This window comes from Schistocerca piceifrons, chromosome X, assembly GCF_021461385.2.
Source record: "Schistocerca piceifrons isolate TAMUIC-IGC-003096 chromosome X, iqSchPice1.1, whole genome shotgun sequence".
Lineage (NCBI taxonomy): Eukaryota > Metazoa > Arthropoda > Insecta > Orthoptera > Acrididae > Schistocerca > Schistocerca piceifrons.
In genome coordinates this window covers 951,993,095-952,019,998 of record NC_060149.1, presented here as the reverse complement: position 1 = coordinate 952,019,998, position 26,904 = coordinate 951,993,095, and the positions used below count along the sequence as shown (strand labels likewise).

The window sequence follows — 26,904 nt, the reverse complement described above, 5'->3', positions numbered from 1 at the left end:
AATATAGTTACTAAAAATATTTTTAGTTAAGCAACTAGTTTCAGCTCGAAAAGCCATTTTTCGGTTTACACACATAGCGAGGTCTCACAGAAATAAAAAGGCAGCAAACTCACACTATGTGCTACTGTTCATCATGGCTTACAAATTACAGTAGAAATGCTACTGTTTGTTGTACTTTAAAAACATTTAAAATGGCTTTTTGGGCCAGAACTAACTGTACAGGGTGATTCAAAAAGAATACCACAACTTTAAAAATGTGTATTTAATGAAAGAAACATAATATAACCTTCTGTTATACATCATTACAAAGAGTATTTACAAAGGTTTTTTTTCACTCAAAAACAAGTTCAGAGATGTTCAATATGGCCCCCTCCAGACACTCGAGCAATATCAACCCGATACTCCAACTCGTTCCACACTCTCTGTAGCATATCAGGCGTAACAGTTTGGATAGCTGCTGTTATTTCTAGTTTCAAATCACCAATGGTGGCTGGGAGAGGTGGCCGAAACACCATATCTGTAACATACCCCCCCCCCCCCCAAAAAAAAAAAAAAAAAAAAAAAAAAAAAAAAAAAAAAAAAAAAAAAATCGCAGGGGGGTAAGATCAGCGCTTCTTGGAGGCCAGTGATGAAGTGCTCTGTCACGGGCTGCCTGGCGGCCGATCCATCACCTCGGGTAGTTGACGTTCAGGTAGTTACGGACAGATAAGTGCCAATGTGGTGGCGCTCCATCCTGCTGAAATACGAATTATTGTGCTTCTTGTTCGAGCTGAGGGAACAGCCAATTCTCTAACATCTCCAGATACTGTAGTCCAGTTACAGTAGCACCTTCGAAGAAAAAGGGACCAAAATCTTTATTGGCTGAAATGGCACAGAAAACGTTCACCTTAGGCGAGTCACGTTCATACTGAGTTGTTTCCCGCGGATTCTCAGTGCCCCATATACAGACATTGTGACGGTTGACTTTCCCGTTAGTGTGGAAAGTTGCTTCATCACTAAACACAATCTTTGAAACGAAAGATTCATCTGTTTCCATTTGAGCAAGGATAAAATCACAGAAATCGATTCTTTTAATCTTATCAGCTGCAGACAGTGCTTGAACCAATTTCAGACGATAAGGTTTCATAACTAACCTTTTTCGTAGGACTCTCCATACAGTTGAATGTGGAATTTGCAGCTCTCTGCTAGCTCTGTGAGTCTATTTTCCTGGGCTGCGAACAAATGCTTGCTGGATGCGTGCTACATTTTCATCACTCATTCTCGGCCGTCCAGAACTTTTCCCTTTGTACAAACACCCATTCTCTGTAAACTGTTTATACCAACGTTTAATACACCACCTATCAGGAGGTTTAACACCATACTTCGTTCGAAATGCACGCTGAACAACTGTCGTCGATTCACTTCTGCCGTACTCAATAACACAAAAAGCTTTCTGTTGAGCGGTCGCCATCTTAGCATCAACTGATGCTGACGCCTAGTCAACAGCGCCTCAAGCGAACAAATGTACAATTAAATGAAACTTTATAGCTCCCTTAATTCGCCGACAGATAGTGCTTAGCTCTGCCTTTTGTCGTTGCAGAGTTTTAAATTCCTAAAGTTGTGGTATTCTTTTTGAATCACCCTGTATAATTAAGGAGAGGTCTTATTAAAATACAACAGCTTAAATGGAAAAAATATCACCTTCATTCATTATGAAGGTTATCGTAATGTCAGAGACATTTTGAATGTATCACACATATGTAAATTTAATTACCTGAGCAGATCAGTATCCTTCATCACTCCAAGTAATGTTGTAAACAGGATATGCAGTCTTCAGAATTTCTACAGTCTTGCTGTGGTCTGCCTTCCCAAACCCCTGAAATGAAGCAGTCCTTGGCTATTTTAAAACTAAAGTACAATTAAACAGTGTGCTACATATCACAATAATAATTAAACACTAAAACGAGAACTCTTAACTACAACTACATCATAATTAAACAATGTGCTTGTACGTACACTAAAACTGCATCTAATACAGAGCACATGAAACCGTAAAGCAATCTGAAATTTTCTACACCACACATCACAACACAAAAGCAGCAGAAAAAGGGAGTGTGTAAAGACCTTCAGAACAGATGTGCAAGATGCAGCATCAGAATTAATTTTTCTATTGATGGGTCTGGCATTGTACACAACACTGAAACACAAGCAGCAGTAACCGTGCAAAAAAATTAAACACGTACCCACAATCTGCAACTGTATTAACTGTGTTAAATGAAACAGGTAGGTCACAAAATGTGTGAAACACAGTCTGATAAAATAGGTGCGAGGGGTACAGAGGAATCATTTGGTCTGCTCCAAGTGCAAGGAATTGTTGATTTGAGTAATTATGACAACTGTCCTGGCAACTGGAAAAAGTCTTGTAAAAACACCAGGCTCACCACAATTCATGTGCTGCCGTAACTATACCCAATCAAAAGATACAGAAGCTGATAATAATAATAATAATAATAATATTAATAATAATAATGTCATAAAATTATGGGACAGAAGATCCTCTCTCTCTCTCTCTCTCTCTCTCTCTCTCTCTCTCTCTCGCTACATATACAACTCTCTCTCGCTAAATATACAAGTGGAAGCAAGGATTGTGGCCTCAAAAGTAATCTGAAAGGTGTAAGAAAAAATCCTGAATCAGATTGAACAGCACAGTTGGTATCAGCATTGTCCACGGAAAGCAAGGTTTCAGGATGTAGTCCTGGCCCGGCACATAGTTTTAATTTGTCAGGAAGTTTCATAATCATGGCTGCTACCCAGAACAACAGTAGCCATTTCAACCATAACACTTGTCCACAACACCACACCCAAATTATTGTACACGGTTGTAAGAAGCATGATGATGATTTACAGGTATTAACATCTGGTGACATTTACTTCTGACCATCTAACAAGGTATTCTATAATTTGTGCCATGTAACCAAAGCAGAAACTGCTTTCCCATGGAGGAGCTTGGCGTATAACATTCTTAAAAGCTTTAAAAATACTTGAATTATAGGGCACACAATGTATGAACAGAAACTTCACTGTTCTTAAAATATTTTTTGTTAACTGTGGTCTGCAGCTTATACGAATTGTAGAAATGACATCATGTAACACTTTAAGCTGTTGATAATTTTTTTTTACGATGCAACCAGTTTTGGTCAAAGACCATTTTCGAGCACCTGTTGTTCCCACAGCATAGAAACAGGAAAAATTCAGGCAAAAAGGATATTTCAAAATTGTAGTAACAATACATACAATGCTTGTGGATATTTAATTTATATTTCTGACATTGTATTCTTTTGATATATATAGTTTTTGCTGGTAATCAAATTCTGTAAGTGTTGCTTGTATTGTTACTATAATTTTCAAACATTCTTTTCATCCCAAATTTTCCCGTATCCGCGCTGTATATACAACAGGTGCCTGAAAATGGTCTTCAACTGAAACCATTATGGTCTTCAACTGAAACCAGTCACACAGTAAAAAATTAAGTTGAATAACAGCTCAAGATGACACATACTGTCATTTCTACAACTCACTGCTTTTGGTACTACCTGTGAGTAGCTGTACACTTTGATGACCTTGGCACTGGGGTCGTGCTGTATTCTGCCACCACCAGTGCACTCTGTATCAACGCCGAGGCCATTCACCCTGTCCATCGTCTCATCGTAGACGTCCGAATGGAAGCCAACTCACTTGTATCCTCGCACCTAGTAACAGGAACCATAGTCAAACTTTGAACAAAATGTATCAAGAGTACTAAGCAAGAAGAAAACACAAAAGTAGCAACGTGAGTGGAAATTGTGGCATCAAAAATAATCTGAAAACATAACTTAAAGGAGCTGTTGTTATATCCACTATCTATAGGAAACACACACAGGAGCTTCTGTTTCTTTCCCCCCCCCCCCCCCCCCCATACCTACTGCAAATGCAAATGAAAGCTTTTGTATATTCGGACACGTGTTCTCTCGGAAAACACTGAACATAACGTAAATCATCTAGCTGACAAGGTAGTTGGCAACATCAGCACATGGCTTTTGGAGAACGGATTAATACTTCACTGCCAACAACTCAACTCTTGTAAAATAGAAATAGTCTTGTCCTGAACTGGTCGAACAGACATTTTAAATTCTTAAGACTGAAGATAGATGAAAAGCTCTCTCAGAAGTATCATGTTCAACACCTTAAGCAGAAAATGAACACTTCTGTCTTCACTATACACTATGTCTTGGACACAAACACAAAAGCTTGTTTACTTTTGCTCTGTTATCTCATATGGTGTTATAGTTTGGGCCAATTCTGTGCACTTGGCAAGAATATTCTCATCCCTGAAAAATGCAGTCAGCAAGCTCTGCAGTGCCAGCTTGTGAACATTCAGGGTTGCCGCAAGTTCCCCCAAGTGACGTTCCCCGATTTCCAGCAAGTTTTAGCATTTTTCCCTGACAAATTTCGAGATCTCAAGGGCAAGTAAAGACAAGTTCACAAAAAAAAAAAAAAAATGTAAGGACTTCTGTATTTCTTCCCCTCATGAGCAAAAATCTTAAGTACTAATTTCAGCATCTTTTGTAATGAACAGTTTTTAGATGGAGAAAGAAAGACAATGGTATATAATATCCCATTAAGACCACTGATGTTATTTTATTTCAATAAAACTAAACATATTTGGTGACACAAATACGCATTTCCTTGGAGTCACAAGACAGATTTAAAATACCTACACTGATTTCAGAAATAACCTCAGAAAAAAGTAGGCCTATTGAAAGAAGTATATAAGGCAGGCCAAAATATACAGGTACATAGCATACAAACCGCCTGTGACTGCCACAAGTTGTTCTTCCTATCGCTCATACTTTCTAATATACAGGGTGTACATTACATCTGGGAACACTTTCAATTATTTGTTGCACAAGAACCAAACATAGCACAGATATCACACATATGTCATTTTGAAGAGAAACCCTGAAAGTTCTTTTTCATGTATACCACCACAGCATACTTTGGTGATTTGCCAATAGCACCAGTCATAAATATGGCAAGTTCAGGTGCGGAGCGAACTTTCTGTGTGTTGGAGTTCAACCAAAAAAGTGTGTGCTACAGCTGTTCAATGGATGTTTAGAACAAAGTACGGTAAGAAACCACCAACAAGGAAGGCACAACAAATTTATTATGATGGGTTGCTTGTGCCCAGCACAGAGAAGCAGACATCCCAGTGTGAGTGAAGTGAATTTGGATTGCATACGAGAGACATTCATAAGGAGTCCAAAGAAATTGGTGCGTCGTGCATCCCATGAACTCGAAATGGCTCCACTGACTGTGGCAAGTCATGCGACAGAAGTTGTCTATGAAACCATTCAAATTGGAGCTAGGGTAGAAGGTCAATAACGACGACAAAGACAAGTGTTTTGAGTTTTGTTCACAGTTGCAACAATTGAATAAGGACGAGGATGGAATTTTGATCGCTTCAGTTTTAGCAATGAAGCCACTTTTGACACTAATGGGAAAGTGTACAGGCATAATTGTCGAATCTGGGGTACAAAGCATCCACACGAATGCATTGAATTTGGGTGTGATTCGCTAAATGTAAATGTTTTTTTGTGCTTTGTCGTGTCGAAAACTGTACGGGCCATTCTTCTTCGCCAAGAGCATTGTCACTGGATATTCCTACTCGGATATGTTGCAGCAATGGCTGATGCCTCAGATGCAATTGGGCTCTCCGTTCATCTTTTAGCAGGATGGGGCTCCACCCCATTTTCATCGTGAAGTTTGTGGGTACCTGAATACGGAGCTGCCGCATCGATGAACTGGCCGTGCTACAGAAGGGAACAGCTGTTTCATGAAATGGCCTCCCTGATCACCAGATCTCACTCCGTGTGACTTTTTTTCTGTGGGGACACATTAAAGATCCGGTGTATGTATGGTCTCTACCACGTGATGTAGCGGAGCTCCAGGAGAGAATACGAGAAACAAATATCACAATTGACGATGCCATGCTGGGACAGGTATGACACGAATTCGATTACTGTATTGATGTCTGCCGGGTCACTCATGTTTCGTGTACTGAATGTTCGTAAAAAAAAAAAAAAAGATATGTACATCCTGTATAAATTATTTTCTAAGCCCCAAAATGTACTAGAATAAATAAAATGTTTATAAAACAATGTACTGCACAATGTACTTGCAGTGAGAAAGTCATAATTCCTGAACTCCAACGCCCGTGGCCTCTGGCCTGCCGAGGAGCACCACAGTCCTGAGTCCTCGGATAAATCACGAAAACCCACTGCATTATACCACACACAAACAGAGCCGGCCTGGGAGCAGATCGGCGAGACTAGATCCGATGGGCAGGGCTTGCACATTATTGGGAAACGATGGGCTTCAAATCGGCAGCCCCAATCCGTTAGAGAGACCCACAGAAACGGCCTGTGGTTTTGGCCCATCATGGAAGTCCATTCATGTGGCCAGCTTTACACAAGTCACTGACATTATGTTGACGAAATGAGATGGTGGTGATAAATCCATCAATTTGTGCAAATACTCTACACACACACACACACACACACACACACACACACACACACACACACACACACACATTCACACAATCACTCAGACACAACTCGTGCACATATGACCGTTGTCTCCAGCCACTGGGTCAACAATCTCCAAGAATCATATCAAAACAAACCACCCCTCACGCCTCCCATCGGCAGCTATTAGGCTAGTGGCAAGAAGTGGTGGCAGCACTGACTGCAAGCTGAGGGGAGTGGTAGGAAGTGGAGAAGCAGTAAGAATGAGGGAGTAGGGAAGCGGTGCATGTATTAAGCTGCATCCAGCCAGCGACGATGCAGGAAATCCCAGTAAACAAACGGTTTCATCTACTGAGACAAAAAACAAGATTTCTCCAGGTTTTTTTTCCAAATTTCCCAGCAGGGCAGAAAAAAAGAGTGATACACGTAAGTATTCAAATCCACACACAAAGGTTACCTTGTGGTATGCTACAATTCTGCATAAGAGACCCTCACAATACATGAGAACTTCTCTATGCAACATGTAATTTATCCTAATTTCTCTTAATTTCATATTTTATTAATTCTGTAATTTTTTGTTTATAAATTTTATATTCAGCTTTCTGTAAACTAGGTACCACCTCATCCCACGAGCTTTGGCTCAAAGTCTCAAGATACGCGATAAAAAAAATAAATGTCAATCCCAAAACCTCACACGCCAATATAATGATCTGCATGCAATCATTCTGTTGATAATGGCACATTAAATTTGGGAAAAAAAACTGATGCCCTTGATAATTCAAAGCTGTCATTTAAAGTCACAATTGTATGTATTATAGAACACTGTACAGGAAAAATGGAGTTGTAAATGTAGCTGTGTTTTAGTGAAAACGGCGTTTTTTCAAATGATGGAGAACCAATGGAATACTTGTTGGTAACATCTGCTCTATACCATAAACCAGCACAGTACGGCACTTTATGAAGTTTAGTCAAAGGCCTGTTTTGTGAGATAATTTCTTTCTGGAAGTTGAATGCATTGCTTCCGTCACCAAAGCAGGCGTAAAAAAAAAAAAAAAAATATTTGCATTCAGCCCCCTCACATCATTACATCATCAGTGCAAACCAGACGATATTTCTCGTGTAAATCTACACGGCTATCTGGCAGTTCACACTTAAGGATACAGGGCATTTTTCCAGCTCAATATTATATTTCTTTCAGGCACTGTTTATAATGTATATGTTTTAAGATTTTTTGGTGATATCAGGTAATAGAGCACACTTTCTAAACAAATTAGAAGTATTTTGAATATTTTTGAACCTGCTTAGAGTTATTTAAAAAAAGTAACAAGGAAATTCTTCCTCAAACTGAGGTACCATTTAATCCAATGTTATACATTTGAAGGAGACCAAATTTTTACCAGACATGCATGACATGGCTGAGATACTAGACCTATTTAATTCCACCTATTACGTATATTACAAGGATAAAAAAGTATCACATCTTACATTTTAATATTTATAATTTTTTCCAAATAAAAATGTTATTTTTTCTATGATTTAGCTGATTCTGCAATAAAGCTTAGGTCTACTACATAAGTATGGACTACCAAAAGTTACAGAAAAAATTAGAGCAATGCTTTATAAACTTTAGGAAATATTTGTACCTGAATTCTGAAGAAAACAACTAGCGGGAAATTGCGAATGAACATATGAGTCCAATTAAACTGTGCCTCAGAACATTCCTGAAGCATAGTCTACATCCTGCAGCCTTTCTTCATCTTCAAGCTTCCTCTTGGCATTCCTTTTAGCACTTCTTGCTTCTTTGGTAACTTGAAGAGCGAATCTTTCAGCTTCATGCACCCATTGTCTGTCACACAGAAGAAATTGATCTTTCATATTAGAGCCACATTTTATGCCTAAATTTCTCAGGACTTCCTACCTTCCTATCACTCCGTCATTGAAACATAGCACACCATCTAGTACACCAACTTTTAACGTATTTAGTCATACAAAAACATTCTTGAGTAATCTTTCCCGTATGGAATGGTTGAAACTTTCATTTGTTTTCTGAGTGCCCCCATGAAGACATTTACCGTATTTACTCGAATCTGAGCCGCACTTCTTTTCCGGTTTTTGTAATCCAAAAAACAGCCTGCGGCTTAGAATTGAGTGCAAAGTAAGCGGAAGTTCTGGAAAATGTTGGTAGGTGCCGCCACAACTAACTTCTGCTGTCGAATATATGTAGCGCTACACAGGCATGCTTTGCAGGCACAAAGATAAATACTGGCGCCAAACCCTTTGCATGAGTGCATTAAAAAAAAAAAAAACAAAAAAAAAGGGGGGGGGGGGGGTGGCAGACAAGTTTTTCCTCCGTCTTGAGTTTCGACCACTGCATTTTCATACATTATCCAACGAAGTAAATACAAATTCCGTATTGTGCACCTTTGAATGTAGCAGCATTTCAATGCACTACGAAAATCCGACTGGCAAGACTGTTTGGGATGTTTGTCAATATGGCCAACTTTACGTTCTGAATTTTTTCCTAACTGTGAGAAGAGATGGTTCCTTATAGGAACTTTTATGAATTGTGAATAGCATGCAGTATTCTCTTCACATAAGAATAATTAGAATATAAACATTTTGCCATGTATTCTTTCGTGTTTGCTGCTAACTCATTTAAATCCTGTCTGCCTAATAAACTACGAAACTAGAGTGAGACAACAGCAAACGCGGAAAAATATAGATATCATCCCATGTTTATATTTGTATTATTCTTATGCCTAATAGTGATACAGTCAGAAATGAAGCACGGCAATTGACTAGATTTTTAAATCTAAGATGACTAATTTCAGTGCAGAATGTAATGTACTAAAGAGGTGCCTGCAAAGATTTTCAAACGGAGAAAAATTTTCGCTAAACTCCCGTTCAGAATATCTTCTATCATACGCTGCCTATTATTTGGTTCTTGTTGATCATTCTCAAAGAAAGCAGGAGTGTAGGTAACAGCAAATAGCAGTCTCTTGCCATTGTTTCGCTAACGAAGTATGCGAAAGAGGAAGGGTACCCGTATAATACGGACGGAGCGCCTGACGCATAGCAATGGCTACCTGGTAAAGCTTAACTACTGAGCTTACGACTCGAACCAAACTACTGTAGCTGTATCGTCATTCATTTGACCTAAATTGTGTCTCATATTACAATGGACCAAGTTTGTTTCGATTTGGAGGTGCGGCCTAAAACTTTTCTCTCCCCTTGAATTTCAAGTCTCAAATTTCAGGTGCGGCTTAGATTCGGGAAAATTTTTTTTCCTGGATTTCGAGTCTCATTTTTCAGGTGCGTCTTAGATTCGAGTAAATGTGGTACTAAGCAAAACAGGGTCCACTCAGATCTCTAAAAATTGGTTTTATTTCATTCATAACAGGCTCAAGAAGATAATGCTTATGATATTTTGATAGTATATTTGACCACTTTCCTTTGCTTTTTGGTAACCACACCTAAGAATCAGCTCCTTTAGGGCAAAGTCCATGAACAGTGTGGTCATCTGTGGACAACTTATGAAAGTAGGTGGCCCATACAGCTTTCCTCATTGCTGTATCATCATTCAGAGGTGCATTTTGTCTAATGGCCAGTCCTTAACACCTCTGAAGGAGGTCTGTTTCAGTTTCTGTCAATCTGTCTCAGCCAGACAGAGATTTTCAATCAGATAGCAATTTTCCTTTCATTTCTCTTCTTAGCTTCCTCAATCTAGCACCCATCCTCTTTTGCACATGTCCACAACACTCCAGTTTTGTTACGAAGCTATCACCATAAACATTGAACTCATTAATTTTATTGAAAGCTTTAGAGTACCCATCACCTAGGTACTTTGTATATCTAACGTTATAAACGGGCACTGACCTCTGAAATAATTTTAGAGCTCCATCACACTCCATACCTCTACTGTAACCATCATAATTATTATAACACTGATGTTCAATATGTCCTTCAGTGTTACTATGTCAGATGTGGCAATAATTAGATAAGCACTCAACATCAACAACTTTTCCATTCTCCACAGAAGTAGCACTTAAAACACCATTCAAGGAACGATGTCCTCGATGTTGCCATGTCCCATCAAGTGCAACAGCAATGTCCCTTGTTTCACTAATATTAACAGTTTTTCTACTCCACATTTCATAGATGCTTTAGACACAACCGTCAAGGCACCTAAAAGTATTCTTATGTACTTGCTGAACCTACTGGGAGGAGGAAGGTCAATCAAATGACAAAACGTTTGTGCAGCCTTTTCTTCCTTTTCCTATTGCACGCATTGCGTACACTAACCTCAAATTCACATCATATGAATTATGCACAATGTTCAAAGTCATTTTCGAGGTAGATTTATTGCAGGATCTACACAGACCAACTAATTTTGACGCTAAACCCTTCCTGCTACTTTGTTGTTCAGTTATTTCCAGACAGCCTACACCATCACATTGTTTACATTTTTCCACTTCCTTTATCAAAGAAGATAAGATACCCACACCAACAACAACAAATCCACTACAAACAGCGTCATTTTTAACACAAAAATTTGAATCACCAGGAGGCGTGCCATGTGCGAATTTCTTCACTGAAGAACTGACACGTAGGTTACTTTCAACAGTGTGGCTTGTTTTGTTTGTGAACTGGTTACCACAGAATTTCCTTTTATTGAATTTCTTGATGTGTGGCACACTAAAAAATATGTATTTTCACAAATATATGTAGCGCTTGCGAAACAAATGTTTATTAACATGTGAACAAACTGCTTCAGAACACAAAAGTAAATACTTGCAAAGATAATCATTTACAGACGCTAGAAACCTGCACTGTTACCAACATATACAATGTATCATACATATAATCGCTGGAAACAGAAAGAAAGTGCACAGTTCTTTTCAAAATAATACTGGTTTCTGTAACAGAAATAAAGGGGGCATGGCAGTATACAAGGTGCGAATGTAAAGTAATGACACTGATGTGAAAAAAAATGTTGCTTACAGTTTTAGTCAATTTTCGTGTTGTCTCCTTCAAAGTTCCCTTCTGATTGCACACACTTTTTTTAGCACTTCTGCCATTGATGGTAACATTTCTGGAACTCATCTTCTGTAATATCCTCCAAGACCTTCGTCACAGCTTTTGGGACATCTTGCGTTGTTTGAAAATGGTGTCCTTGACCGCCATTTTGATTCTTGGACAGAGAAAAAAGTTGCACGGAGCAATATTTGGTGAATAACGTGGCTCTGGCAGTACCGAAATTTGTTTTGAGGTAAAAAATTACTGTACTGACAAAGCAGTATGGGATGGTGCATTATCGTGATGCAGAATCCAATTATCAGCAATGTTATTATTAGACAAACCGTTCCTCGATTGAAGTGCAGTTCTCCTGCAATCATTTTCATGGATAACCTTTTATCAGATTTTATGAGTTCATGCACCCTGGCCAAGTTGACATCCATCCGTGAGGTTGACAGTCGTCCACTGCAGTCTTCATCTTCAACATTTGTTCTGCCTTCACTAAACATTTTATGCCAATCAAAAACTTGAGCTTTTGACATAACCTCCTCTCCAAAAGCCTTCTTAAGGTTACCGTAAAAGTTGTCATCGCGTTTTCACTCAATTTAACGCAAAAAGAAATGGCATACTGTTGTGCAATATTATGCAGTTCCATTTCTGTGATGAGAGACACTAACACGTGTTAACTTATTACAGCACAACTAATGACTGAGCAGTTGCTTCAACATGCCGCTTGAACTAGAAGCGGCTTATAGACCAAGGTCACAGATATTGTGCCTACGCAAGCCTGCAGGGGTGCCACATCTTGCAAAGAAAATCAGTCTCCTTACTTTATTGTTGCACCTCGTACATGACCGTAACTTTAAAATTTGGTATGTATAGGTCATTTTTCATTTCAAACCCTACAGTGTATATATCAATGTAATCAGGAAAGACTATAGAATTTAATAAAGTCATTTAAAAAATTTTGATTTTTCCACCATTTATAAGTATCCTGTATCCTTAAGTGTTCGGCAGAGGATGCATCGAAAAGCCTTCAGACTATTTCTGTAACATTCCACTCTTCAACAGCTTCTGTGGGAGCTCTGATTTCTCTTACTTTATCACGATAATAATTTCTCCTTATGTAGGTGGGTGCCAACAAAATATTTTGCCATTCAGAGGAAATTTCCTGAAAACATCTCATCATAACAAAAAACATTTGTTTTAATGACTGTCACCCCAACTTGTATATCATGTCAGGGTATATGCGGACAAGGAAAAAAAATTCCCGGATTTCTCAGTCAAAAATACACTTTCCCCCAAGTGAAAACATACTTTTTCCCTGTTAACTGACGGTATATTTTCTCTTGGAACTGTATACCTTATAAGTCCTTTGATTATGGTTTTATACACGGGCGTAGAATTTCCTGGCGCTTTAGGAAAAAAAAAAACACGCATTTTGGAAAGATCTTTGATGTGCAGCAACATGTATGCTGCATATTTTTGTATTAGGAAAGTATAAACTCGAATTCCACCAAACACCGCATGTTACTTTCCAAAGCATTGAAATTGAGATTGGGATGCGCTTTTGTAAGTTAGTCATAGCTCATTTCATGCAATTTCGCCAGCCGATCACAGCAGGTATTCAGAGCTTAGGACACGTGATGTAGTCAACCAACAGCAACATCACTGTTAAGTAGCGCGAACACACAAACAGAAAAAGTTAATGGCTCAAATTAATGTAAATAGTGTTGCTAAACGAAACGCAAAGCCTTCACATATAATATTGGTCTATCAGATTAATACGCTGCAAGAGAAGCTAAGCTTTCTCATAAAATGTTGGTCTTTTATGCGCGTATTACAATTTAAGATGTATCACACAAAGGTGCCAGTAAAATTTTTAATAACGACATAAATGTCTGATCTCCCAGGCTCAAAATTCATCTAAATGGCTCATCATCAAAGAGTTGATTTTTAAATGAGAGTCAAACACTTTGTGATTTAAGAAATTCATCGTACATTATCTCACATAGTTCTGGTGTAACTGCTAGAATGGTACTTTGATGGTAACGATTTTCAACACACCATTCGAAATATTTTCCCACGACCTGTTAGAAATAGGTTCGTTCCTGCAGTTGCCAGAGAGCGCCAGATGACAGGCGTCACCGCGCAAGCGCAGCTACGATGTCGTAGGGAGCCCGCATGTTCGTACGTGTGAAACATTAAAAGATCTTACATTATGTAAGAAACAAGACATCAGAGGATACTCCAAGAGAATTGGAATTTCGTGACCCATACTAAAATGTTCACATTTAAAGTGCAAATTTGTATGTCCAGAATCCCACGACCTGTTATTAAGCTTTTCTATGTGGTTTTTGGGATGTAAATTTTCTTGGAGTACCAGTACTGTCCTGTCTCATGTTTGGTTCTTTATTATGGCGTAATGCCAAATGTGCTAGAAGTTGAAAATGTGCACTTGAAATGCAGCAAACACAGTGTCTCAAATATATTGTCTGCCTTAGTGGAAAAGATTAATGAAAGAAAATTTCTTTGGCAAACCAACAAAAATAACTTCATTGTTCTAAAAGGCAATTAACGCTTGACTGTCAGAAAGATGGAAATAAAATAAAATCTGCAACTAATAACACAGTTTAGCCTTCCATTATTATGTGAATGTATTTTAATTCACTTGATAGCTCCCGGCCACAGAAATCTGTTTTGTCTTCATTTGATGTGGGAGCAGTAAATAAAGAGGAAACAGCAAAAACACTAAATGTAAAAATGGGTCACGTGTAGACTACCCACTTCCCAACTGTAATTCAGACTGTTCTGCGCAGCAGTCCCGGATCTAGGGGGAAAAAGGGATGGGTATACACTCGCACACACACACATATCCATCCACACATATACAGACACAAGCAGACATATTTAAAGACCTATTTTGTGGGGGTGTTGTGAGGGTGACATGGTATTAGAAGGTGGAAAGTGTAACATGAGGTTGAAATGAAAATGAAAGATAAAAATATATGGGGAGAGATAAAGGTGAACTAGAAAGCAACTGGAGATCTGGTATGAAAAAAGGCGAAAAAGTGTTGGTTAAGTTGATCCTGTGGTGAACTTGGGTTGGTAGACAGCGATGTGCATCAAGGTTAGGTGGTTGTGTTGCCGCTAAAACACGTTAAAGGACGGAGAAATTCGGGAAAATTTCGAAAAAACGTGTAATATGTCTGCTTGTGTCTGTATATGTGTGGATGGATATGTGTGGATGGATATGTGTGGATGGATATGTGTGGATGGATATGTGTGGATGGATATGTGTGTGCGTGTGTGCACGCGAGTGTATACCCGTCCTTTTTTCCCCAATAAGGTAAGTCTTACCGCTCCCGGGATTGGAATGACTCCTTACCCTCTCCCTTAAAACCCACATCCTTTCGTCTTTCCCTCTTTCCTGATGAAGCAACAGTTTGTTGCGAAAGCTTGAATTTTGTGTGTATGTTTGTGTGTCTGTCGACCTGCCAGCACTTTCATTTAGTAAGTCACATCATCTTTGTTTTTTATATATATAGACACACACACACACAAAAATATGTTCATTTTGTAGTGCACATCTTTCTGAAGGGTCTGATGCATGCAACATGTGTGTTTGAGGAAATGTAAGACATGTCATAAGTGTGCCAAAGTGCAGTGTCTCGTCTCCTCACACAGCATTCTCCTATCGCACGTCACTGTACTTCGCTCTGTGGAATTGAAATGTGTACATTTTGTAATGGATGCCATCAAACCATATTCAGGACAGTGGAAATTAAAATGTCCTGTGGTGCCTCTCCTGTTTACAGTTGGCCGGTTTGACATTCTGTCCCTCTTTTTTTTAAAAAAAAGAACTCTTCAGAAAATGTGCACTCTTTGTTCCCTATCAGCTAACAACTTGCTGCTTTGTGTGACATAAAATTAAATATAGGATATATAAACCCAGTAAAGACATGAGACAAGCAAGACAATACATGTTTCTTCAATCCTTAGCTCCTAGAATTTTTTACCCTCTATAATCTTGGTACAGCTTTACATGGAGTGCTTTCCTTCTGTGAAAGAATCTATTACCTCATCAAAGTTCGTCAAACATTTTGCTACACGAAAAGTCGAAATGTCGTCGTCTAATACTGAAAAAGCTGTTAATACAAATAGGACCCAAGACTGGTGTTGTTTCCCGATCTGATTACACCTATTTTGTCACTGTCTGCTAGATAAAACAAAATAGGCCTTTCTAATACTACAACAACTGTAATACACACAAAATAAATGAGACTGTTTTGGCACAAACGGTCTGTTTTGTAAGGACAGAAAATAATTCACAAAGTACCAATATCAAATGCCTATTAGGCCAACTACAAGCAAAAAGCTTTACGTTAGGAAATAGTTTCACACTTCATTCATACACTCCAGTTCCTCAAGCACGAGATCGAAAAGTAGTAGTATGAAATTTTTATACGAACTTGGAATCGTCATATTGTTCCATAATTTGTGTGATACCCCCATTTCTTCTCCTTCATCATTCTAACAAACAGTCTTGTTATCGCTAATTCTGTAACTATTCCTGCCAATGCCAAAGCTTATTTGCAGGTTAACTTCATTAACTCTACCAGAATCACCGGTTTAGCTATCCCGTGATTATTCTCCGGTTAGGCGTTGTTACATGGTTGTACAACACATTTTCCGTGCTTCTTCCAGAACAGAACTTAAAGTAGCTGCTAGCTGGGGACTGTACAACTCGCCCTTACTAGTATAGTGATCTGCCCAAAAATTTTTTGTCAAAATTTCATTTTCTTGTATACACCGCAAAGGTAATACGTAATCATTCTTACGTGTTATTCGTTTATTTCCACTCCTGTAGTCTGAATCTATGGATTCCGCTAGTAATTACAACAACGCTCATCATTTGCAAACACAATCAACCACACAATCAGACAGCGGTTGGTATTCATCCGTTCAGCCTTACTTCGCTCAGCTCTGTCAGATTCCACTGACAGAGGAAACATGTACACTACGCACGCATTCACAAATCAACTTACGATTCATTCAAAATCAACTTAGAATGTGTTAAAAATGTTCAAAAACAGACAGGGATGAGTTTCAAAGTAATATGAATAATTGATAAACTAACGAACTAACGTGCACTGCATGCGAGTCGCTTTGTGAAACAAGGTTTCCTCCCCCCCCCCCCCCCCTCAAGAACATGAATTTGCCCCCCCCCCCTAGATTTGGACCTCCTGTGCATGTATAAATCTGGCAGCTTGGGCGCTCCAGTAAAATTTTTCCCGGTAGCATCTAGCTGCTTGCTGCGACTGCTTACACAGCCAACAATTTCTGTAGCCAGAAGCGGGAGAAGGTACTACTCAACTGTGCATGCGCATGATCGAGCTCGTAACTGCTAAAATGAATTTAATGTAAACAGTTGTGACGTCACGCTCAGCGGAGGCAATTTGCTGTTATGAAGCATTGCACAGTCTTCCTAAAGAATTTGACACATTTTACTGTTGGCGGACACTTGTATGAGCACTGTTTTGTTGCTGTATATGGTGCATTTCCCTTGAAATTTAAGTTTTATTTTCGTTTTTTCTCTTGTTCATGTTTTATTGCTGCAGTATTGAGACACAGTAATATCCTTTGTTAGAGTATCGGTTCTTACCAATCAAAATTACAAAAATTTAACTGAAAACAAAAACAATGAAAAATTTCCTGGGTTTTTCCCCGGATCTTCCGGGTCGTATACACCCTGCATGTCCATGGCGCACTCCCCCTTCTTAGCTATAAAACAACATACGTTGCTCTTCTTTGAATGCTTTTTTATGTCCTCTGTCAACACTATCTGGCAAAGATACCATAGCACACAGGGCCATAACTGTAGTTCAACAGTGTTTCAGTGAAAATCTTTTGTGCGTTTTCAGTTGTATCGCCATCCACCATCTCACTTCCAATTTAACAGTAAACACTGAAACACTATGTTATGCAGATAACAACCAACCTTAGGCTACAATTCCCCATTGCAAGTCACCGACATCAGAAGAAAAATTCAACTGAGAAAATTGAAAAATGATGCTAACGACTGTCTCTCAAATAATAATGTATCACAAAGTTGACCAAATATTAGTTTACCAGTTACTGACCACTAATTTGCTCGGTTCTTTGCCATCAGGACCCTCTGGACCAAAGACACGTATTAGAACATACTTAAATGTTCCTTCTGGGTCGATATCCACATCAGGAACAGCGGCAAGCTTCTCTGCTGCTGTCATTAGTGTCCTGTTAAACAGATGTTAAAATTATTCCAGAAATATTTATATACAACAGGTGAGAGAAGAATAGTGCTGCAGTCACAATGTAAACAATACAATTCTGCATCTAGGATTTATACTGGAAACAATGTTTCCTTCAGAAAAATAATGATCTAATATTTGGATTTTTAAACGTGTGCCTATTAAGTAAATACAAGCATTCCGTGGAAGATCGTACACCATCCAAACCATAAAACTATCAATTAATTGTATCCAAAGGGAAACATACTTGAGAAAGCCATAAAATTACAAAGAGAGACAACTGCATTCTCGTAGAAAGAATTCACTGGGTGAATTCCTTCATGTTTGGTGGACTCAAAAATATTTTTTAAAAACATTTATTGGTTATCGTTTAGAAAGAGCAGCCATTTTTGTTTCAGGCTTTCTTACACTTTTATAAGCGTCTGTGGTTTTTTAAATTATTCAGTAATGGATTGCCCCAGACCTTTCATATAAGAGGTATTTATTTCAGCAGACACTGGACTATAAATTAAAACCATGATCACCCTGCTGAATGTATTAGGGAATACACTTTTAATGTCACAAAGTTGTTGGTTGTAAATTTAAAAAACCCATTTTAATACTATCTTTCCAAAGAGTAGTTTCTTAGCCTTAATACATTTTGTGGTATTACACTACTCAGTACAGATACCTTTTTTTTTTTTTTAGAGAAACAATTATGACAAGCTTATACTTAGAAACACTTTAAAAACAAATCTTTTGAATTTTTTCATTCTTTGGTCTGCAAATCTTTGTTAATGGACCAGATATAAATCTGAAAATTACACATTTAATAGACCTTTATGATATCAAACTTCTGTATAAATTTCAACCTTGAGATTCCATGGACAAAAAAAATTTCAAATATGAGTCAAAAATATGTTTCTTACTGTTTGCAATATCTGGGCTGATGGAAACACTGTATAAATTACATAATTTAAAAATATCTAGGATAACTCTTTAAAAAATGAGACAATTCATTACATTATCCCGTTCTCAACTTGTTTGTTTTTGCTACGTTGTTTATTGAACAACAGAGATATTTCTTCACTCATGTTGGGCACAGAGTTAAATGTTCGCCTAGTCACAGTCATAAATTCCAGGGGAGAAGACAACTCCTTTAATGCATTTTTAACGGGCCTCTCGTGTTGATCCTTTTCAAATTTTTTAAATTGGGTTCTTGGTGCTGGTAAAATGTAACATCCACATCTTGGTTTTGACGAGCAATGTTACCAACTTTGGCAATCCACCACTGTTCGTCATAGACACAAGCCACTATGTCCTTACTTTGAAGTGTCAGTGGTACAAGTTTTCCACAGTGATGACATTCACTATCAGAGGATGTTGATGTGAACTTACAGTTGAGCAAGTTGTATGACTGAGGTATAAAACAATGAAAAGATCGGGTGCCTTTAATCTTCTGACAAGTTTTGAATCTTTCCTCCAAGACATTGGCATAGAGTTCTCATATTTCCTCACATTTAATGAAACATACGTAATCCCTTTTACCTATTCTTTACAGAATTTGAACATTTCTTGACGTGTCCAGATTTGGTTCTCATAGGTCCGTTGCAGACTAGCTTTTGTGACAGCTCGCTTTGTTGTACCCTTTATGCCATCACACTCATTCTTCCCAGGACATGATGCAAAAAAGTGCTATTCTGCACCGAGCCAACAGTCTTTTTTTCTTTGAGAAAGGAGATATTAATATTTGTTTGCTTTTATATTGGCCTGCAGCACCATCAGAGAAGTTCATCAGTTTGTTTATGGAACTGTCGTTCTGTTTTACGTAGTTTGTTAACTGCAGGTGAAAAGCATGCACTGCTGTAGCTTTGTGCTCAAAGTAATCATTTGCAACACAAAAACTATAACTCTAGTCTATCTGGATCTTTATAACAGAACACAAATGGACAAACTGTGGCCTGTTTGTTTACCCAGTGGCGCCCTTGTATTTCACTTGAACAACAAAGGAATAGTTTTCAGAAAAGTCAGCAAGAGCAAGAACTATACATTCATCAACTGCCAAGGTTTGCTTTTGCCCTTCAGAAATTTATCCTGACTTTGGCAATTAAATGACACACTATTGAGTTTTCAAGGTTAGTAACCAACACTTAGAAAAACTATTCTCGTTATTTTGAGACTCCATTGCTCAACTGCACACTTCAAGGGCTCATTATTAACTAAGTGTGAGTGAACAGATGTTGGTGGAAGGGGGATGACAACACACAGATTTGTACAGGCTTGTCTACATCTACATGGATACTCTGCAAATCACATTTAAGTGCCTAGCAGAGGGTTCATCGAACCACCTTCGCAGTTCTCTATTATTCCAATCTCGTATAGAGCGCAGAAAGAAGGAACACCTATATCTTTCCATTCGAGCTCTGATTTCCCTTATTCTATTGTGGTGATCATTTCTCCCTATGTAGGTCAGTGTCAACAAAATATTTTCACATTCAGAGGAGAAAGTTGGTGATTGGAATTTTATGAGAAGATTCTGTTGCAACAAAAAATGCCTTCCTTTTAATGATGTCCAGCCCAAATCCATTATCATTTCTGTGACACTCTCTCTCATATTTCGCAATAATACAAAATGTGCTGCCCTTCTTTGAACTTTTTCAATGCACTTCTGTCAGTCCTATGTGGCAAGGATCCCACACCGCGCAACAGAATTCTAAAAGAGGACGGACAAGCGTAGTGTAGGCAATCTCCTTAGTACTGCCAATAAATTGCAGTCTTTGGTTAGCCTTCCCCACAATATTTTCTGTTTGTTACTTCCAATTTAAGTTTGATATCATGAAGATCCATTAAGTGTGTAATTTTCAGACTTTTATCTGCTCTCCTTACAAAGATATTGTAGGTCAAAGAACGAAAAAATTCAAAAAATCAATTTTTTAAAATAGTGTACATTTTGTGTAAGCTTCTCACTATAAGAAGTAGTTATACTGTATAGTGTAATAGCACAATAAATATTAAGGCTGAGAAATTACTCTTACTTTGGAAAAATACAATTAGGATTGATAAAAAATCTACTCACCAAGTGGCAGCAGAACTCGCACATAAAAGACGGAAGAGGAGTGAAGGAAGAGAACTGGAGAGGTCTAGGAAAATTGGTAGATATCGGGAAAGTCACCCAGAACAGCGGGTCAGAGGAGACTTACCGTAAGTAATGTCTTTCCTTCTCATCCCGTACGGTAAGTCTCCTCTGACCCGCGGTTCTGGGTGACTTAACCAATATCTACCCCTTTTCCTAGACCTCTCCAGTCTTTCTCCTTCACTCGATTACTTCCCCTTCCACCCTTCTGCCTGAAGAAGGAGCCACTGGCTCCAAAAGCTTGCCAATTACAGCTGTCTTTTATGTATGTGTTCTGCCGCTGCTTGATGAGTAGAATTTTTATCTATCCAATTAAATAGTTTAAAGAATACGCTTTTTTAGCTTGCAATCAACAAGTTTGAGCCATTAAAAGTAGGGCCTATATTAAGGAATACATTCAGCATGGTTATCATGGTTTTTAATTTATAGTCCAGTTAATGATTCTTCAACTCAGTACTGAATAATTTTTTTAAAAAAAAAAAAAAAAAAGAAAAAAAAAGAAAAACAGATGCCTGTAAAAGCAAAAAATAGCCACTGTTTCTAAATGTTGAGAATAAAATTTTTTAAAAAATGTCTTTAAACCCATTAAACATTCGGGAATTCATCCAGCAAATATCAATTTTTTTCTGAAATGACCGAGCGACTAGTTAGTTTTTTCCCTGGCCCACTAGTCCTAGCTTACATAACAGAAATTTTGATTTTTATCAATACCAACCGTCTGCTTTCACCTATCACATAATCAAAATGCTGGACATAAATCACTCATCGAAATCAGCCACACACTGCAACGACAATTTTATCTATTCTCATAACGAAACAATCATAGGCTCCCCAACTTGCATTTAAAAATAATGCAGAAGCAATATAAATATGGAAAAAAATGACATACTGTTTTAGAGATAAGGGATCTAAAATTCTTTTATATATTTTTTGACATAATCTCACAAGCATTTCACAACGCTGTATCCAATTTTGACAAGCCAGCTAGCGCCTTTAGGGTAAAGGCACATACTGGTTTCCATTCTGTTCTCAACAACATTGAACACAACAGAAACTAATCTCTGTCTACCGTCAGCTTCAGCATATGCCTTTCGTCTGAAGACTACCACTGACTGGTTGAAACTAATTACGGCATTGTGAAACGACCCATGTGTTTGTGTGGAAGTTTTGTGCATGGATATCACACACACCACATCATCAGTAGCATGCTACCAGTCAAAGGCAGTGTCAGTAGATCCAATCAAACCTTCGGAACTCGGCATTAGGGAAGCATCCGATTTAATCCATCTGCTTTGACCCATGACGTCATCCATATGACAGAAACGCCTACGTCCAGAGTATACAAAATGTCGTCAATATTGTCACTATGTACACATGCCAACAAACCTGCAGGAAGACAGAAACAGTGAAAGTAATCTTACTTCAATGATAAAATGAAACTACAGAACAACCGCGGGAAATAGGGGGTCTAGGGCAAGGACAACCTAATTTTAACAATACAAAACATCACATCACATCACCCCTAAAAAAGTCTCAACCTACAACATAATGCTACAGCCACAAAGCCAGCAGGAATCATACAGTTCACTCGACCTATATAGCTCAAACCAAGCCCACAATACCAAAAAACCAACATCTGCAATAACGAAAATGGCACTTACGCAGTTTAGGGGGTACATGCGCTGATCATGAGAAAAATACCTATTTTTGAAGCAAACATATTTCTGAAGATATAAGCATATATATGCGCGGAATACCAAAAAAGTACTTATTTTCATATGGAGGTGGGTGAAAAAAAAGATTAATTAACTGTCTGCTTTCACCAGCTTATTCATGTTGCTATGCCAATATGCTGCAGACACTTTAATATATTTCTTCACAGAGTTCTTTAGCCATAGGTAATGCTTACAGTTTCATACATCCTAACCATGATAGCTATTGTTGGCTTTGCATATTGTTGCATATGGTATATGTCCCTGTTGCTCACAGTTATGCATCTTGATCAGTGCGCCCAACAACCTATATTTTTCTGTTGAGGCTGTCCGTTTTGAAGTATCGTATATTACTGCGTGTGCCAAAATGGCGAGAAATTTTCCAGATTTGAGCGACTTTGTAATGGAAGATTTATACCATGTTATGGAGAACACCCGAAGCTCAATACAATGGGCTAGGCAACAAGATCTTATGAAGAACGATATGGTGTGTGAAAATGGGTATTGTGTTGGATACAACGAGATGAAGCTGGAGAAAACTACAGGGAAAGATGGCGAAATTTGGAGCTGCTCCATTGGCAGGGGCTGTAGAAAGAAATGTTCAATCAGGAAAATGTCATTTTTTGCTGGCAGTCATTTAGACATTTCTAAAATTTTGCAACTGTCTTACATGTGGGTTTTCGAACTCAATAGGCAAAAGTTTTTAATGAGGGAGCTCAAAATTGGCAGTGAGCACACTGTGGTCGATTGGTGCCAATTTTGTAGAGATATCTGCCATGAATATTTCTTAATTGAGCCAATAGTTTTGGGCGGCCCTGGTCATACTGTTGAAATAGACGAGAGCTGCTTCGTCAGCACCATCGAAGTCATAGGTGCGAGAGCAATGGGTCTTTGGTGGTTATGACGTTGAGACAAAGCAAAGCTTTATGGTTGCTGTGCCACAACGTGATGCTACCCATTTGCTGCCAATTTTGCAACAGTATGTTTTGCTACTGGAACCACAGCAGTTTCTGATTTGTGGCAACTTACAACACCATAGGTAACTTGGGCTACAATAATCTGGCTGTTAATCATTCGCTTTATTTTCTCGATCCCTTTACAAACGCAACCACAAATCACATGAAGTCAGTCTGGCAAAAAGCTAAAGAAAAAAATCCTATAAGGCCTTTCAGAACTCACCGTGCTATGCTGAATAACTACCTGGCGGAATTTCTCTGGCGTCAATGTTTTGGGAAAATCCATTCCACAATTTTGTTATTAATTCCACCTTTCTTGAAGAGAGAGAGAGAGGAAAAAAAAATTAAATTCCGTGCATACATATGCAATATGTCATTTTTGATACAAAAAAAATGTTGAGACAGTTAACAGATTTTTTTTTTGCATCCAAATGAAAAATAAGTACTTTTTTGGTGAAGAGCGCGTCAGATATGACTGTAACACTCAAGTTTTGAAATAAAAAAATTTTTGGTATTCAGCACATATATATGCTTATATCTTCAGAAACACGTGTTTCCTTCAAAAATAGGTACTTTTCTCGTGATCAGCGCATGTACTCCCTAGACTGCATAAGTGCCACGAAAAGCAGAATCAGATGTTTCCCTCGACCTATACAGCTGAAAGGAAGCCCAGATAGCAAGGAACCAATACAGCTGAAAGGAAGCCCAGATACCAAGGAACCAATAGCTACAACCTGAAGAGTGGAATCAGACATTTCCCTTGACCTATGTAGCTCAAATGCAGCTCTCAATACCTACCAGCAATAATAATAATGAAAACAATGTAAACTTCACACACCAACATAACAAAAAACACCACAAAAACCAAAACCTTCAACAACTCGAAAACGCAAAAACTTGTATATACACCAGATCAATTAAAACCAACCAAAGTACGATAAATGTAAAACAGACAGAACATCAGAATTACTACAGATTAAAACAAAAATAAAAGTTTATTACCAACAAAAGCATGCAACAAAATCACCTAGGTTGACCGCCGCTACCAGTACACACACACACACACACACACACACACACAAAACTAATCAAACCTAACAAAATGCCACACACATAAATAACCATCACTGAAAAATGAAGATTTCCAAATCCACATTGCAGCACTGGCTACCCAGACTCAAATAAACCCATGTTACCATAGTGATAATGAACCCAATATCACATGTTAAACTCAACAAACACAAACCAATTCAAAAACACACACACAACACCATTATCTCATGGGTCAAAGGAGACAGGTGGAATAGAACACTTCCAATGGCCCCTTAACTTAGTTCCTACCTCACCTTAACTTAGTTCCTACCTCACGCAGACAGACAGGATGTGAGGACAAGAATGAATAGTTCTGAAAAATAAGATTAGTGTTTCACTTTTAAAAGTGTTAATCAGCAGTAGGGCCTCCTGGGATCTTGCTTCCTTGACTATCAGTAGTGACCAGCCATACTGTTTCTTTATAAAACAATTCCTTAATAACTTCATTGTTTAATATTTGGATTCTTGCACTGATATCACCTCACGTGTAAGATTGTTCCCCCTATTGTTATCTAGACAACAAACTTCAACTCTAAGACATGATATCACGGTACATAAAAAGATTTTTACATGTTAGTCTGAGAACGTGGACAGTGACTAAGAAGGCATACCCTAATATTGCACTTACTTTAAGTTTTCAAAATGTCACAACCCCTTTCTTCTGTCATTTACCACTCTTTAACCTCTGGCAACAATCTGTTAATATAAAAACTGCACTGTTTTTAGAGTTCATGTTAAACCACAGACCTCTCTATAACTGACTGGTTGGAGAAAGGCAAGACAAAGAACTGGTTATGAACTGTTGTGTCCAAATCAATCTTTGAAATGCCAACAACAGGATTGGTTAAAAATGTGATACCAAGCTTATGAACGACAACACCCTTAACGTGGTGGAGATATAAGACACAGAACTGATCAACTGCTCACATAACTAATAACACGAAAACATTAGCGAAATAAAATGCTAGAGACTAACAGGATCTCTGTGAGAAAAGGTAGTTTTGGGCCCATGATGTTCTTTCTATTAGTCCTTCAAATATATTAAAAACTTGAAAATACCAGACCACAATTCGAAAATGGAGCCTCACATAGGTACTTAAATCTATCTATGGAATGACCTACCAACCCAACCTATCCTAGATATATGTTTACACTAGTCTACAGATCAGCCTGTCAATGTAAATGAACACATATATACATCTTGTATGCCACAAGCATTCCCCCAGTCAAACACCATCTCCAGTAGGCCTAGACTTAAAGTACACCTAGCAAACAATACAGTCTAAGCTACCAGCCACAAAAAATAAACTTCATATTATGATCAAAACACACACTCAAAATATTTCACTGAAACAAACAAAATATCATAGATGCCATATGACATCACAGTTCATATAGGCTACCTATGGCCCATGTTGTTCACTGGACTCCAAACACGTTTATTTTTTCACACACAAGCATTTATTGCTTAGTCCAGTTTCTTGAATAAGTATCATGAGGCTATCATGGTTAAGTTTGTCAAATTAACTCCCAAAAACATCTTTTTGATAGCAATATTCTTGAATACTGGTTGTTTCTCAGATTCCACACCCCCTTCAGAATACCAGCTTGGTGCTTTCTGGGGTTTAGATATTAGCTACACAGTCATAGTTACGCTACAATTAAAACAAAACTTATTCACAATTCCAATTACAATATCTACACATTTCATGTACCGGTATTCGTAAATACAGATCTTTACATACTTGGTTTAGGTGAAATAATGCCAATGCGTCACAATTATTTCGATGTGAGCAATGAAACTTCACGTAAAACATGACTGCGATACAATGCATAATAAAATAAATATACCGAGGTCTAGAAATAAGCATGATTACACATAAATGGGATGATTAATACAGTTCAATATTAAAAAATCTGTATTCAACAAAACCGTAGTCCTACAGAACTGGAGGAGTGCGACGGTAATGGTTTTATTTTATCAGTGAAATTACATACCAGTACTGGATGTTACTAATGCTCCAAAACATCAGACAGTATATATAATAATGGTATGAGACAACGAAGGGAGATTATTTTAAGATGTATTTTCATCAATTTTGATATGTTATGACTCGTAATAGCCCTGGAGACGTCTTTTATAACAATCGAATAATTTGTAGCAGTACACCGATAAAA

The 26,904-nt window shown here is 38.1% G+C and overlaps 1 pseudogene; it reads right to left on the bottom strand.

The window, feature by feature from the left end:
* Positions 1 to 1,762: 1,762 nt before the first annotated feature.
* LOC124721750 lies at positions 1,763 to 26,486 on the bottom strand (annotated as a pseudogene).
* Positions 26,487 to 26,904: the final 418 nt, after the last annotated feature.